This window comes from Paramisgurnus dabryanus, chromosome 12, assembly GCF_030506205.2.
Source record: "Paramisgurnus dabryanus chromosome 12, PD_genome_1.1, whole genome shotgun sequence".
Taxonomy (NCBI): domain Eukaryota; kingdom Metazoa; phylum Chordata; class Actinopteri; order Cypriniformes; family Cobitidae; genus Paramisgurnus; species Paramisgurnus dabryanus.
Window position 1 is genome coordinate 2052150 of NC_133348.1, and position 18034 is coordinate 2070183.

Below are 18034 nucleotides of genomic sequence, written 5' to 3' on the forward strand. Positions count from 1 at the left end.
ACAAAAAATATTGCATTACAGAGATGCGTTCTAAAATGACCTTTAAGAAGTGGCTTGATTTTTCAAGTCTTTAATCTCTCAGTTGAGGTTCTCAAAGGTGTTACATCTCACGACTGTTGTTCCTGTTGATATTGCGATCATCTTCCTCTGACCTCTGTATGTTTCAAGGTTAAGTAATAACATTACATTGGCCATCTTTGCTGTGGAACAAGAACAGAGTATGAAGTTCCCATTATAATAATGACAGTGTTTTTTGCCAACACCAAATGCTATGACCAGCAAGCAAGCGTGTTTCTACTGATATCTAGTAGTTTAGTGAGGAAAACACATACGTGTCATGAACATAAAGGAGATTATTTGCACGTTTATGACAACTCTCATTAAGTGTCATTTGTTTAATTGTGTCATTTTTGTGCAAAGATGACATTGGTTAAGATGTCTTTGTTATGACAACCAATACATCATAACTTGTCATAAATCTGTCATAAACCTGACATAGCAATCAATACGATTATCAAACTTAAGAAACTACCTAGCTTGATGGGTTAATATTACATTAAACTGTCATTTAAATGTCATTGTTAATCATATGTCAAATAATTTTAAATACCTTAACAAAATGCAACAGACACTTCAAAAGATTATACTTAACTTTATTTATGTGACAACTGACAACTACCAGAACTTGTTCTTCCTCACACAGAGGGTTCTGAAATTTTCTGATATAGAAGAAAAAAACTACAAAAAACCAACATCATTGAATTTATTTAATTAGTTTTTCCAGTGATATGGACCCAACCCTGCATGGCTTAACCCATAATTGTACCGTTTTTATTTAATGTTAGGTGAATTAGTCTCCAAATGCAATACAATATAATTTTATCAACTTTAATTATTATTATTTTTATTGGATGATTGGTTTAATCTTGAACACCTGAAAAAGCTTGCAAAAAATTATGAACTAAAGAATATTCATGATGTTGTTATAAAACTATTTGACAGAGTATTAACATTTAATGACATTTTAATGACAAATTATATTTGTACCACTGCAGTTGAGGTCAAGAAAAATATTCATGATGCTGTTATAAAGCTATATGACAGAGTATTAACACTTAATGACATCTTAATGAAAAATTATATTTGTACCACTGTAGTTGAGGTCAAGAAAAAATATTCATGACGCTTTTATAAAGCTATATGACAGAGTATTAACACTTAATGAAATTTCAATGACAAATTCAATTTGTACCCCTGCAGTTGAGGTCAAGAAAAATATTCATCACACTGTTATAAAACTATTTGACAGAGTATTAACACTTAATGACATTTTAATGACAAATTATATTTGTACCACTGCAGTTCAGGTCAAGAAAAATATTCATGATGCTGTTATAAAGCTATATGACAGAGTATTAACACTAAATGACATTTTAATGACAAATTATTTTTGTACCACTGTAGTTGAGGTCAAGAAAAATATTTATGATGCTGTTATAAAGCTATATGACAGAGTATTAACACTTAATGACATTTTAATGACAAATTGTATTTGTACCACTGCAGTTGAGGTCAAGAAAAATATTCATGATGCTGTTATAAAGCTATATGACAGAGTATTAACACTTAATGACATCTTAATGAAAAATTATATTTGTACCACTGTAGTTGAGGTCAAGAAAAAATATTCATGACGCTTTTATAAAGCTATATGACAGAGTATTAACACTTAATGAAATTTCAATGACAAATTCAATTTGTACCCCTGCAGTTGAGGTCAAGAAAAATATTCATCACACTGTTATAAAACTATATGACAGAGTATTAACACTTAATGACATTTTAATGACAAATTATATTTGTACCACTGTAGTTGAGGTCAAGAAAAATATTCATGATGCTGTTATAAAACTATATGACAGAGTATTAACATTTAATGACATTTTAATGACAAATTATATTTGTACCACTGTAGTTGAGGTCAAGAAAAATATTCATGATGCTGTTATAAAGCTATATGACAGAGTATTAACACTTAATGACATCTTAATGAAAAATTATATTTGTACCACTGTAGTTGAGGTCAAGAAAAAATATTCATGACGCTTTTATAAAGCTATATGACAGAGTATTAACACTTAATGACATTTTAATGACAAATTATATTTGTTCCACTGTAGTTGAGGTCAAGAAAAATATTCATGATGCTGTTATAAAACTATATGACAGAGTATTAACACTTAATGACATTTTAATGACAAATTATATTTGTACCACTGCAGTTGAGGTCAAGAAAAATATTCATCACACTGTTATAAAACTATTTGACAGAGTATTAACATTTAATGACATTTTAAAGACAAATTATATTTGTACCACTGCAGTTCAGGTCAAGAAAAATATTCATGATGCTGTTATAAAGCTATATGACAGAGTATTAACACTAAATGACATTTTAATGACAAATTATTTTTGTACCACTGTAGTTGAGGTCAAGAAAAATATTCATGATGCTGTTATAAAGCTATATGACAGAGTATTAACACTTAATGAGATCTTAATGACAAATTATATTTGTACAACTGTAGTTGAGGTCAAGAAAAATACTCATGATGCTGTTATAAAACTATATGACAGAGTATTAACACTTAATGACATTTTAATGACAAATTATATTTGTACCACTGTAGTTGAGGTCAAGAAAAATATTCATGATGCTGTTATAAAACTATATGACAGAGTATTAACACTAAATGACATTTTAATGACAAATTATATTTGTACCACTGTAGTTGAGGTCAAGAAAAATATTCATGACGCTTTTATAAAGCTATATGACAGAGTAATTATCACTTAATTACATCTTAATGACAAATTCAATTTGTACCACTGTAGTTGAGGTCAAGAAAAATATTCATGATGCTGTTATAAAACTATATGACAGAGTATTAACACTAAATGACATTTTAATGACAAATTATATTTGTACCACTGTAGTTGAGGTCAAGAAAAATATTCATGATGCTGTTATAAAGCTATATGACAGAGTAATTAACACTTAATGACATTTTAATGACAAATTATATTTGTTCCACTGTAGTTGAGGTCAAGAAAAATATTCATGATGCTGTTATAAAGCTATATGACAGAGTATTAACACTAAATGACATTTTAATGACAAATTATATTTGTACCACTGTAGTTGAGGTCAAGAAAAATATTCATGACGCTTTTATAAAGCTATATGACAGAGTATTAACACTTAATGACATTTTAATGACAAATTATATTTGTACCACTGCAGTTGAGGTCAAGAAAAATATTCATCACACTGTTATAAAACTATTTGACAGAGTATTAACATTTAATGACATTTTAATGACAAATTATATTTGTACCACTGCAGTTCAGGTCAAGAAAAATATTCATGATGCTGTTATAAAGCTATATGACAGAGTATTAACACTAAATGACATTTTAATGACAAATTATTTTTGTACCACTGTAGTTGAGGTCAAGAAAAATATTCATGATGCTGTTATAAAGCTATATGACAGAGTATTAACACTTAATGACATCTTAATGACAAATTATATTTGTACCACTGTAGTTGAGGTCAAGAAAAATATTCATGATGCTGTTATAAAACTATATGACAGAGTATTAACACTAAATGACATTTTAATGACAAATTATATTTCTACCACTGTAGTTGAGGTCAAGAAAAATATTCATGATGCTGTTATAAAACTATATGACAGAGTATTAACACTTAATGACATCTTAATGAAAAATTATATTTGTACCACTGTAGTTGAGGTCAAGAAAAAATATACATGATGCTGTTATAAAGCTATATGACAGAGTATTAACACTTAATGAAATTTCAATGACAAATTCAATTTGTACCCCTGCAGTTGAGGTCAAGAAAAATATTCATCACACTGTTATAAAACTATTTGACAGAGTATTAACATTTAATGACATTTTAATGACAAATTATATTTGTACCACTGCAGTTCAGGTCAAGAAAAATATTCATGATGCTGTTATAAAGCTATATGACAGAGTATTAACACTAAATGACATTTTAATGACAAATTATTTTTGTACCACTGTAGTTGAGGTCAAGAAAAATATTTATGATGCTGTTATAAAGCTATATGACAGAGTATTAACACTTAATGACATCTTAATGACAAATTATATTTGTACAACTGTAGTTGAGGTCAAGAAAAATATTCATGATGCTGTTATAAAACTATATGACAGAGTATTAACACTTAATGACATTTTAATGACAAATTATATTTGTACCACTGTAGTTGAGGTCAAGAAAAATATTCATGATGCTGTTATAAAACTATATGACAGAGTATTAACACTAAATGACATTTTAATGACAAATTATATTTGTACCACTGTAGTTGAGGTCAAGAAAAATATTCATGATGCTGTTATAAAGCTATATGACAGAGTAATTATCACTTAATTACATCTTAATGACAAATTCAATTTGTACCACTGTAGTTGAGGTCAAGAAAAATATTCATGATGCTGTTATAAAACTATATGACAGAGTATTAACACTTAATGACATTTTAATGACAAATTATATTTGTACCACTGCAGTTGAGGTCAAGAAAAATATTCATGATGCTGTTATAAAGCTATATGACAGAGTAATTATCACTTAATTACATCTTAATGACAAATTCAATTTGTACCACTGTAGTTGAGGTCAAGAAAAATATTCATGATGCTGTTATAAAACTATATGACAGAGTATTAACACTAAATGACATTTTAATGACAAATTATTTTTGTACCACTGTAGTTGAGGTCAAGAAAAATATACATGATGCTGTTATAAAGCTATATGACAGAGTAATTATCACTTAATTACATCTTAATGACAAATTCAATTTGTACCACTGTAGTTGAGGTCAAGAAAAATATTCATGATGCTGTTATAAAACTATATGACAGAGTATTAACACTTAATGACATTTTAATGACAAATTATATTTGTACCACTGCAGTTGAGGTCAAGAAAAATATTCATGATGCTGTTATAAAGCTATATGACAGAGTATTAACACTTAATGACATCTTAATGAAAAATTATATTTGTACCACTGTAGTTGAGGTCAAGAAAAAATATTCATGACGCTTTTATAAAGCTATATGACAGAGTATTAACACTTAATGACATTTTAATGACAAATTATATTTGTACCACTGCAGTTGAGGTCAAGAAAAATATTCATCACACTGTTATAAAACTATTTGACAGAGTATTAACATTTAATGACATTTTAATGACAAATTATATTTGTACCACTGCAGTTCAGGTCAAGAAAAATATTCATGATGCTGTTATAAAGCTATATGACAGAGTATTAACACTAAATGACATTTTAATGACAAATTATTTTTGTACCACTGTAGTTGAGGTCAAGAAAAATATTCATGATGCTGTTATAAAGCTATATGACAGAGTATTAACACTTAATGAGATCTTAATGACAAATTATATTTGTACAACTGTAGTTGAGGTCAAGAAAAATACTCATGATGCTGTTATAAAACTATATGACAGAGTATTAACACTTAATGACATTTTAATGACAAATTATATTTGTACCACTGTAGTTGAGGTCAAGAAAAATATTCATGATGCTGTTATAAAACTATATGACAGAGTATTAACACTAAATGACATTTTAATGACAAATTATATTTGTACCACTGTAGTTGAGGTCAAGAAAAATATTCATGATGCTGTTATAAAGCTATATGACAGAGTAATTATCACTTAATTACATCTTAATGACAAATTCAATTTGTACCACTGTAGTTGAGGTCAAGAAAAATATTCATGATGCTGTTATAAAACTATATGACAGAGTATTAACACTAAATGACATTTTAATGACAAATTATTTTTGTACCACTGTAGTTGAGGTCAAGAAAAATATACATGATGCTGTTATAAAGCTATATGACAGAGTAATTATCACTTAATTACATCTTAATGACAAATTCAATTTGTACCACTGTAGTTGAGGTCAAGAAAAATATTCATGATGCTGTTATAAAACTATATGACAGAGTATTAACACTTAATGACATTTTAATGACAAATTATATTTGTACCCCTGCAGTTGAGGTCAAGAAAAATATTCATGATGCTGTTATAAAGCTATATGACAGAGTATTAACACTTAATGACATCTTAATGAAAAATTATATTTGTACCACTGTAGTTGAGGTCAAGAAAAAATATTCATGACGCTTTTATAAAGCTATATGACAGAGTATTAACACTTAATGACATTTTAATGACAAATTATATTTGTACCACTGCAGTTGAGGTCAAGAAAAATATTCATCACACTGTTATAAAACTATTTGACAGAGTATTAACATTTAATGACATTTTAATGACAAATTATATTTGTACCACTGCAGTTCAGGTCAAGAAAAATATTCATGATGCTGTTATAAAGCTATATGACAGAGTATTAACACTAAATGACATTTTAATGACAAATTATTTTTGTACCACTGTAGTTGAGGTCAAGAAAAATATTCATGATGCTGTTATAAAGCTATATGACAGAGTATTAACACTTAATGAGATCTTAATGACAAATTATATTTGTACAACTGTAGTTGAGGTCAAGAAAAATACTCATGATGCTGTTATAAAACTATATGACAGAGTATTAACACTTAATGACATTTTAATGACAAATTATATTTGTACCACTGTAGTTGAGGTCAAGAAAAATATTCATGATGCTGTTATAAAACTATATGACAGAGTATTAACACTAAATGACATTTTAATGACAAATTATATTTGTACCACTGTAGTTGAGGTCAAGAAAAATATTCATGATGCTGTTATAAAGCTATATGACAGAGTAATTATCACTTAATTACATCTTAATGACAAATTCAATTTGTACCACTGTAGTTGAGGTCAAGAAAAATATTCATGATGCTGTTATAAAACTATATGACAGAGTATTAACACTAAATGACATTTTAATGACAAATTATTTTTGTACCACTGTAGTTGAGGTCAAGAAAAATATACATGATGCTGTTATAAAGCTATATGACAGAGTATTAACACTTAATGACATTTTAATGACAAATTATATTTGTACAACTGTAGTTGAGGTCAAGAAAAATACTCATGATGCTGTTATAAAACTATATGACAGAGTATTAACACTTAATGACATTTTAATGACAAATTATATTTGTACCACTGCAGTTGAGGTCAAGAAAAATATTCATGATGCTGTTATAAAGCTATATGACAGAGTATTAACACTTAATGACATCTTAATGAAAAATTATATTTGTACCACTGTAGTTGAGGTCAAGAAAAAATATTCATGACGCTTTTATAAAGCTATATGACAGAGTATTAACACTTAATGACATTTTAATGACAAATTATATTTGTTCCACTGTAGTTGAGGTCAAGAAAAATATTCATGATGCTGTTATAAAACTATATGACAGAGTATTAACACTTAATGACATTTTAATGACAAATTATATTTGTACCACTGCAGTTGAGGTCAAGAAAAATATTCATCACACTGTTATAAAACTATTTGACAGAGTATTAACATTTAATGACATTTTAATGACAAATTATATTTGTACCACTGCAGTTCAGGTCAAGAAAAATATTCATGATGCTGTTATAAAGCTATATGACAGAGTATTAACACTAAATGACATTTTAATGACAAATTATTTTTGTACCACTGTAGTTGAGGTCAAGAAAAATATTCATGATGCTGTTATAAAGCTATATGACAGAGTATTAACACTTAATGACATCTTAATGACAAATTATATTTGTACCACTGTAGTTGAGGTCAAGAAAAATATTCATGATGCTGTTATAAAACTATATGACAGAGTATTAACACTTAATGACATTTTAATGACAAATTATATTTGTACCACTGTAGTTGAGGTCAAGAAAAATATTCATGATGCTGTTATAAAACTATATGACAGAGTATTAACACTAAATGACATTTTAATGACAAATTATATTTGTACCACTGTAGTTGAGGTCAAGAAAAATATTCATGATGCTGTTATAAAACTATATGACAGAGTATTAACACTAAATGACATTTTAATGACAAATTATATTTGTACCACTGTAGTTGAGGTCGAGAAAAATATTCATGATGCTGTTATAAAGCTATATGACAGAGTATTAACACTTAATGACATTTCAATGACAAATTATTTTTGTACCACTGTAGTTGAGGTCAAGAAAAATATTCATGATGCTGTTATAAAGCTATATAACAGAGTATTAACACTTAATGACATTTTAATGACAAATTATATTTGTTCCACTGTAGTTGAGGTCAAGAAAAAATATTCATGATGCTGTTATAAAACTATATAACAGAGTATTAACATTTAATCACATTTTAATGACAAATTATATTTGTACCACTGTAGTTGAGGTCAAGAAAAATATTCATCAATCTGTTATAAAACTATATGACAGAGTATTTACACTTAATAACATTTCAATGACAAATTATATTTGTACCACTGTAGTTGAGGTCAAGAAAAGTATTCATGATGCTGTTATAAAACTATATGACAGAGCATTAACACTTAATGACATTTCAATGACAAATTCAATTTGTATCACTGGTAAAAAGTGGTCAGTTATGTTGTCTTGGTAATGTCAAGTTGTCATGACAAGTTATGATGTTTTGGTTTATGTCAAGTTGTTATAACAAAGACATCTCAAACAATGTCATCTTTGCAATATAAATGACATCACTGAACAAATGACACTTAATGACAGTTGTTATAAACGTGCATGAGATTTCCTTCATGACACATGTCATGTCATGATTATAAAGGTGTCATTTCAGACTTTTGAACACCCCTTCAAGTAAAGTGTTACCAAAGAAAGACTATCTGTTAGGTTAACCAATGACAGAGTAACATTTCTATTTTTTATTTTTACCATTTTTGCTTGATGATAGTGGAGCAAAATTGCACAGGCTTTGATTGTTATATCCTGGAGAGGTTGTACCGCACAGCAAGAATAACTTTATTTTTGACATATAATACAACAGAAAAACATGTTGTATATATATTTGTACACTAGATGCATGGATTTTCACAGCTCAGACAAAAAAGTTGAGTGAGTGAAAAGCCTGTGTGGACAAACAAGTTTCTTTAAGATTTTAGGGAGCACGTTGTTATTCTAGTAGTGATTTGCTTTATAATCCTAAACAAGGGTCGTAAAAATGAAAATAAAGTAAATTAGTCTTGTTAACCAGCTTTGTTCCCCTACTGTGCAACAAAATGGCAAACACGTTGATTAGGAAGGAAATATTGCTACCTAACAGCAGAGGCGTAACCTGAAGGATGAGCCTGAATGTTTCCATAACAAATTTACCGGTGTAATTTTGAAGCACAAACTGTTTAGATTTTAATCAATTAAATTTTCAGTTTTATACTGTAAGGATTGGACTAATAAATAATACAATGCCTTAAAGTAAAGCTTTCAAATGTAATCATCTTTAATGACACAAAATCTTCTAATAATAGCTTATAGTTTTTATGATTTTCTGTGTAATGGACCAAAGCTCATTCTATGTAGCCAAAAGGCAACATGCAAAGTAATGGACAGTGAAATAGTGATTACACTCAAACTAAAATGGAGAAAATATTTACACACACAAACACGCACGCACGCACGCACACACACACACACACACACACACACAAAAATATAGTCAAAGTATGTTTTTTATCCAGAAACTTGCTATTGTAATGACCTATCCTACCTTTAATCACAAATTTAGGTCAAATTTAGGCCACACCGTCATGTGATCAAAGCATGTGTTAAAGCATAAAAACATAACAGAAAATCAATTAATAATAGTATATATTGATGGTTTAAGTGAGTGTTGCAGTTGATTATGTTTCTCAAATATATGTTGGTCTTTTTAGACATAAACAACGCCTACTAAAGCAAACATCTGTCAAGTCTTGCAAGTCTTGCATTTAACAACTGTCTGCGAACTCTATGTGGCAACACATGTGAAATATTCCTCCCATAAGCCACCAAAACAAACATATGAGAGGCAAAATGTTCACATATGTGCAGTTTGCAGATTCACAGATAGATGCAGACTGACTCATAGTGTACTATATATTCATACAAAATGTCTTATACTGATTAAAATATTGTATATATTTTAAATGCACTATGTGTTTTCCCTGGGATTCAAAACCATAACATTTGTTTTGCTAACACAATGCTCTACCAAATGAGTCAATGTGAATCTCTTAGCTAAGCTTTACCATCTCATAAGTATTTTGCATAATATATTTAAGTCTAAATTATAGTTTGTGAATTCAGTTAGTTGCAATTCCTTGCAAAAGATCCACGAGTATTAGTTTTCCTGCTGCTATCCAGGTCAGTAATAGCACATGGAGGCAGTGAAAAATCCTTAACAACACGCTTCACTGGGCCCAACCAAAATAGTCCAGACTAAAGTTAGCACAGCACAGTGCTAGATGACCATCCACCATGGAATTCATTAACACTTCAATCTCACACTTCGCTCCTATAGTAGTTGAATGAGGACAGTTTCTCTCGCTATGTCTCTGTAGATGAATTATTCATGCAACATATTTCCATGTACAACATTAGCACCCTGAAATAGTTTACAAAAACAGGCTTTAACATCTCTGTAACCATCTACACAACCTCTGTGGATTCAAATTCCGTCTTAATTCACAATTCGCAGTGAAATGCGACATGCGGTTGTTTGCACCCATTTTGTGGACATGATGGAAGAACTCCAGGAACTTTCATTTTCCCAAGAAGTTGTAAAACCTTGAATCCGAGTTCTGTTTATGCATGTTTACATGTTACACATTCTGCTGTTTAAATATCAGCTCAATTATAACCTGGAATATCCTGTTGAACTAGTTCGACTGTGAGTACTGTTGGGCTCCTGTGGTCATTTTGGGCTTATGAACCAAAAGCTTGAATCACACAGTCAAATACGAACTGAATTAAAAGTCTGTAAGCAGTTTATTACTGTCATAAAAACAAATGTAAACACATTCCTGTCAGCGTTTAATTGATAAAATTCATTACTTTCTTACAGCAAATTGATTTTGTCATTATTATGTTAAATACTCACTAATATTATAGTTTATGAGGTGAGGATGCATCTTAAGACCTTTAATATTTTAACATTAATCATTAAATAATCCTAACAAGCAGCATACCATTTAAAGCCATTTTGGAGAATTGTTATACATTTTAGAAATTAAAATGCTAAAATATATTACAAAGACTGTGTACAACTGAATTTTGGAGTTACAACAGTTTTCAAACACTTAAAATAGTTTAAACAGTTTAGATTATTTGGGCGGGGCTAAAACAGTGGCTCGATGATGCACTGGAGCCACCGAGCACTGCCCCGCCCCTAAAACAATCACGAGCATCTGTTCAGGTTGGAGCGGTATTTGAAAGTTAAAAGAGATGGCAGCCTTTCCATGAGTGGGCGTGGTTTCAGCGGCGACAGTGGACACGCCCCCAGTGTTTGTGAGCAATGAATCCTGCATGTTTTCAAAGATTTTGATTTTATTTACTTGGCGTAAAATTTACAAAGGTGCAATGTGTAACTTTTAAAAGGATCTCTTGAAAGAATTGCAATATAATATACATAACTATATTATAAGTGGTGTATAAAGACCTTACATTATAAACTCTATTGTTTTTATTACCTTAGAATAATCGGTTTTTATCTACATACACCTTGGGTCTCCTTACATGGAAGTCGGCATCATGTTTCTACAGTAGCCCTAAATGGACAAACTGAGCGCGTTTCATTTTTAAAATGCTTCTTTCGGGGACAGCGTTCCAAGGCAGAAAGGCATCAAGGCACATCCAAATCCAATGTTTGGTTTACTTCCTGACTCCTGAGATACCTTGTCCCACAATTCTTTAGGTGGGTGTGCGCAGAGAATGTGATTAGTCTTTTTTTTTCAAAATTGTACTTTTTTCAAAACCAACGCATCTTAATGACGAAAGTGCGCCCGGACTCGGATCGATAAAAAGTACAGTGTGAGTGCGTGCACCTGGGGGAGTAGGGAGGGGTGACAATCGCGCTGGGGCATGGTTTGGTTTGGTTTGGATAATGTGCACTGTAAAAAAATCCGTAGAAATTGCAGCTGGGTTGCCGGTAATTTACCGTAGATTTAAATTTATGTTATTTACTGGCAACATTTTGTTCAATGTTGAATGAACATTTAACATTTACAAGTCTTTGTCTTTACAGAGTAAAACTAAAAAAACAGCATCAAGCAAAACATTCTGGGAAACAAAATCTGTAGCAAAAAACAGAAAAAGGTTGATGATGATTTCTGGTTCCCAGAATGCTTTGCATGAGGCTGTTATTGTATAGTTTTATTCTGTAAAGATAAAGACTTGTTAATATTTAAAATTTATTTAACTTTGAACAAACTCTTGCCAGTAAATAACATAAATTTAAATCTACACTGTTAGATGTCGCTGTAGATTTAGCAGCACTGTACTGTAAAAATCCACAGTACTATACTGTATGTGTACATTACAGTACAGTACTGCAGTTCATAATGCATTCTGGGTAAATTTGTTTGAGCGGGAAAATTTTACAGTATATTTTGGTCTTGATGTAACCTTGCTGTAGCCATTGCTGTAATGTGCCAGGTGTACTTGCAATAATCAGTGAAAGTGCGCCAACGTCAAATCACACAGACAGAGGGAGAGCACAACTCTTGGCTGCAGCTGAAGGAGGACGATTGATTTCTGTCAGTTCGGTAAGTTTGAAATATTTCTGTTTCATGAAAACTTAATTTTTAGTTTAAGAATGTTGTCAATAGTTTGTCACAATATTGTTTTAAACGTGCAATGAGAGAGAAAAACGGTCGCCAACAAAGTTTCAATCTCCCTCAGAAAGTAAGCTAACGTAAACGTTACACACAGATGTCTACCGCTGCTTTAACTCGCTTTACACCTTTTTAAATGAATATAGGGTTGTTTTAACTAAATTATGACGGTTTGGTGAGTTTATATTGTGTTGAAAGTGTGGTGACAATGAAACTATTTTTAACGAAATGGACAAAGACAACCCGCCAGCGCGGTCTTGCGGTCCCAGCATAACGGTCGTTGACGGCGTTTCATCCGTTCAGTTAGCGTCAGAGAAAAGTATGAAGTTCGACTGTTTGGTAAGGCTGACTCGTGGTTGTAAACAGATAGGACTTGACACGCCGTACACAGCATACTGTAGTACCGAACTCCTCCACAGAAGTGAAAACAAGAAACCTCATATTTAACTGGATACATGCATCGAACTCATCGCAGCTTTAACTTCGACCAAATATAATTCAGACCTGGGCTCATCTTAATATCGGATGAACGAAAGGGATTGCCGCGCTTATTGTTGTTGTTATTATATTACGGTAACTTATATCAGCAAAAGCAGAGAATATCTTCTCTTAAGCGTTTTACACGCCCAGTAAGTTGTCCAATACATTTTTATGGCATATTGTTTCCACCACTTCAGATGCATTACACGCTGTATATATAAGTTTCCAAAACACATCAAATCAATGCACGAAAAGAGAATGGGCTCCGCATTTACGTACCTTTGTCTTCTCGTCTCTGTCATCTGATCCTTCATCTCTTGATGTAAAAATAGTCCATTATAACATCGTGTAGGAAACTGGCATCACCAGGATTGCTCAGATTTAGGCGATCATGTTTATCTTTAAAGTGAGCAGCTAGCTACTAACTTGTTAAAAAACTTTGCGTGAAATAGCGTGTTACACCGCAGCCGTCCGGGTAAAACATTAAAGGGACAGTCTTTTTACCTTGTCACTATAAATCGCTATTTTCTGCACTAAACGAGACATTTTCAGAGATTTTCTGTAGACAAGATGTTATAGAATAATAATTTAAAAAAGACTTATTTAGATATTTATATATAATATATAATATAACAACTAATATATATATATATATATATATATATATATATATATATATATATTTGTTTTACAACTGACTTAACACTTACAGTAATGTTTTATTTGTTAGCATAGCATGATATTAGATTTAAACACTTAATACATTTTTAAATCAATCACTTTGTCTCTGCACAATGAACATTATCAAATATTATTAATGTTGTAAAATATATTGTTCATTGTTAGTTCATATTAGCTAAGGCATTACCAAATGTTAAGGAATAAACTCTTATAGTAAAGTGTTACTAAATTTTCTTTTACCATTTCCTTCACAATGTCTACTTATTTCTATGGCTAACAGATTTTGTAACATTTGTCTTTTTTACAGTCTTACCATTGCTTGTAAGCTGGATTGGGTAAGATGGATCATCTTTAAAGGCACCAGGCAAGTACATGATGTACAGTTACAAGTCATGTATTTTTTCGACTGCAATATTAAATGCTTTCACGTCACATGTAAAAGTACACAGGAATGTGCTGATCACTTTTTATTTGTAGTTTACATGAGTGTCATTGCACTTTTCAGGAGTTAAGGCAGATGTGGAGGCACAATGGGTGACACCAGACACACACCAAGCACATTATGTTCGGTAAGTTTGCACTTTACCACTACAGTTTCTTTAAATACCCATGTATACACTCATTCACAATTCCCACACACAACACTGTAACACGACCATACACAACATGTACACAATTGTCTTAGTTTGCCATGTAGAAATATACAAACAGAAATATTCAGACTTTGGTTATAAGAAATTTAATTTAATAATTGTATTTATTTAGCAGAGGTGTCCCTGGACTTTATTGACAAAAGATTTTGTTTTCAGAATAAAAAGTTGTGTCCAAATCAGTAACAATTTTACTTTCTGTTCAGGACATTCAATCATGACATGATCCATGTGGATGCTGTCCATTGAGGAAAGAGTTTGTTCCGAGGTAAGTGAATCTTCTGTATTTTAATGTAATTAGGTGTGGAACAGTAGAATAAGAGCAAAAGGTTTCAGAATAGGGGTAAATTCAAGGCTGAGTTAAATTTTTTAAGAATCTTTTTCTATCTTATATTTGTTGACTTAATGTTTATGATATTTCTAACAGGTTTCTGGATAGAATTAATTCCAAAGATGGGAAAAAATGCACATCCAGACAAGGAGCAAGCAAAAAGACAAGGAACTTGGTGCAGAGAAAAGCTGTGGCCATTAACCCCATGTGAACAGCTTCATGCAGTCCCTGATTGAGTTCGAATGGACGACTTCAAAGTAAAGGCCACTGTGGTCTGTCTGCCACAGTTTAATGCATTTATTTTTAGTGTTAAATGAAATTCAAGTAGAATATTTAAAACTATGGGCCAGTGTTCTTTTTACCACAGTGAAATGTTACCTTTTAGTCGATGATGGACTTTAAACTGAAAACTTCAAACTATGGAACAGTGTTCTATTTGCCAGAGTTAAATATGTTACAGCAGGGGTCTCCAAACTTGTTTATACTTGTTGATTTTATTTTATGTTACTTGATTATATGTTTATTATTGTTTAAAATCTTGTTTTAAATGTTTTGTTTCAATTAAATGTTTTTTTAAATAAAATTTTGATACAAACATTGCTTGGATTGCCTTTTAATTCATTATGTCATGTCAAGGATAGCATTTTTACCATATTAATAACTATAGATTTAAACCTAAATCTCTATCTATTTTATATAATATTATTGTATTAACTGTAATAAGTAATAAATAGTATTTATGGGTCAATATAGACATTACAGTAAATTACTGTAAAAATAGACTACTGTAATAAAATATTGTAAAATTACAGTACAGTACTGCTTTGTAACTATACAGTACTAGTTTGTGTACTGTAAAATGGTATTACAGTACAGTACTGTAAACCCAAAATACAGTAACTTACTGGCAACCGTGCTGCCAGTACCGTACTGTAAAAATACAGGGAAATCGTTAACAGTGTACGGTAAATTACCGGCAACCCAGCTGCAATAACATTGTAATTTCTATGGATTTTTTTTACAGTGTGAGTGCGCCCTTACTCTACTTAAGTAACAGAATTGACAAACAAGGACAACAGGAAATCATGATTTTCAGCTTTATAAGACTTTTTACAGAAAATATTATATTGTTATGGACTGTAACATCATGTGATCCATGACAATGAGTACCGAATTATTAAAATAGTAAAAAATATGACCACTTGGATAAAGTAGACAAAAATGCCTTTGTACATGCAATTATATAATCACTCATTTATGTACATTTTGGCTGCTCCTGCTGTTCAGGAAATCCGGGAAGAAAGATGTTGAAAAATGAAAAGGTGTTCAAAACAACCACATGACTAAAGCTGTCATCTGCTGCAAAGCTGAAGAGGGAATTAATGCATCTTATTTACGAACACAAAACATTTGCCTTAGCAATGTGAACAAAAACAGAACCTTCGAATACATCTCCTGGCAAATATCTCCTGTTGTGGTGGAAATTCACAGTGCGTATTAACATCAAATAAAACTTGCATGAATGATTAATCTCGCATATCAAAAGGGATGACATTCAAGAGACGGTATTTCAGCAAATATACAGTACAGTTTGATCTCCAGGGCTACCATTTAGATTCATCAATCATCTTAATCCAAAGCAACAATTACATTCAAGGTATGCCTTTTTATCAAGTCATGTTTCCTGGGATTTAAACCCCTGACCTTAGTGTTGCTAGCGCTTTTCGCTAGCAGTTTCAAGCTGTCACATATGAAAGATAAACAGGAGGCAAGGGAGTCCAATTCAGCGAAATCTGTTCTTTAATCAGTGCAATAAGACTGAGAAATAAGGTCAGCTTAGGAAAAAGAAACGTGACAGGAAGGCAACATCTGACAGCAGGCTCTAGCAATATCCTGTCAGTCATTGCAAACTGTTAACCATAATGATCATTTCACCTAGCCATCTTCATCAATCTAGGGCCAATCATCTCACAGCGAGAAGGAGAGAGAGAGAGAATTCAAAGAAAGCAGGACGAGCGATGCTGAGTGACATCTCAGCATGGAAAATATGAGCCGATCACTTTCTTTCCCTCACTGGCACAGGCGCGGTAATTAACAAGGGCAGAAATGAGATCAGCTGATGACTAATGGCTAATTATCACTTATGTCTGTTCCTGCAGATGGCTGCACAAACATAAAATAGCAGCAGCAGTGAAGAAATCTCCCGATTCCTCTGATGCTGGGGGGCACGTCGGCTTCCCGAGCCTCTTGTTAATGTATCTGACACTGGGAGGAGGACTGGAATATTGGAGAACCCTGGATGAGGATCCTCTTAGGAGCTCGAAAGCTGCCAGCTCGTGCCAGACTGAAAATTCTGATTAAAATGCAATGTAGAAACGTACTTCATGTTATTCTTAGTCCAGTCACTCCTCTCAGTTCATTCCACTGATTTCAGGCCTAGCATGAACCGAATAAAGTGTCGCTTTCACATTGAAATTGAGATTGGCACTATGAAAAGCCAGTGGTTTATTTCAGTTGATTTTTTTGCTCAGTGTATAATTTTGTGCTACGTTTAATTTTGCAGAATGGTGTTTGTAAATTTGGTAGCTGTAAGCCAGTGCTTGCTGTGATTTTAAGTATATAAGTATAGGGAAGCAAAAATACTTTACTGTCCCATAGTTTCTAGTGTAATGAGAGAGAAAGCTGAATTAACATGCAGATGGTTAATGTGTACCCTTTAAGCCAGCAAAACTTGGCATCCTACTGTGCAAGGTAGGCTTTATTGAAACATACCTTAGTATATATATTTTTATTGATTTTAAATTATTTGATTTTTTATAATATGTAAGTGTTTGAAGGCTCTCATTTATAAAGCTGTGCGTAGGATCCTTCCTAAAAGTCAACGTACTCAAAAAAGCCGAAAATGGCATACGCCAAAAAA

The 18034-nt window shown here is 31.6% G+C and overlaps 1 long non-coding RNA gene across 1 annotated transcript; it reads left to right on the forward strand.

Moving 5' to 3' along the window:
* Nucleotides 1-12592: 12592 nt before the first annotated feature.
* Nucleotides 12593-16069, forward strand: LOC141283045 (uncharacterized). The gene is made up of 5 exons (XR_012338015.1): nucleotides 12593-12903; nucleotides 14441-14497; nucleotides 14639-14702; nucleotides 14990-15051; nucleotides 15211-16069. It is a non-coding gene; the product is annotated as an uncharacterized lncRNA (long non-coding RNA).
* The last annotated feature ends 1965 nt before the right edge of the window (nucleotides 16070-18034 follow it).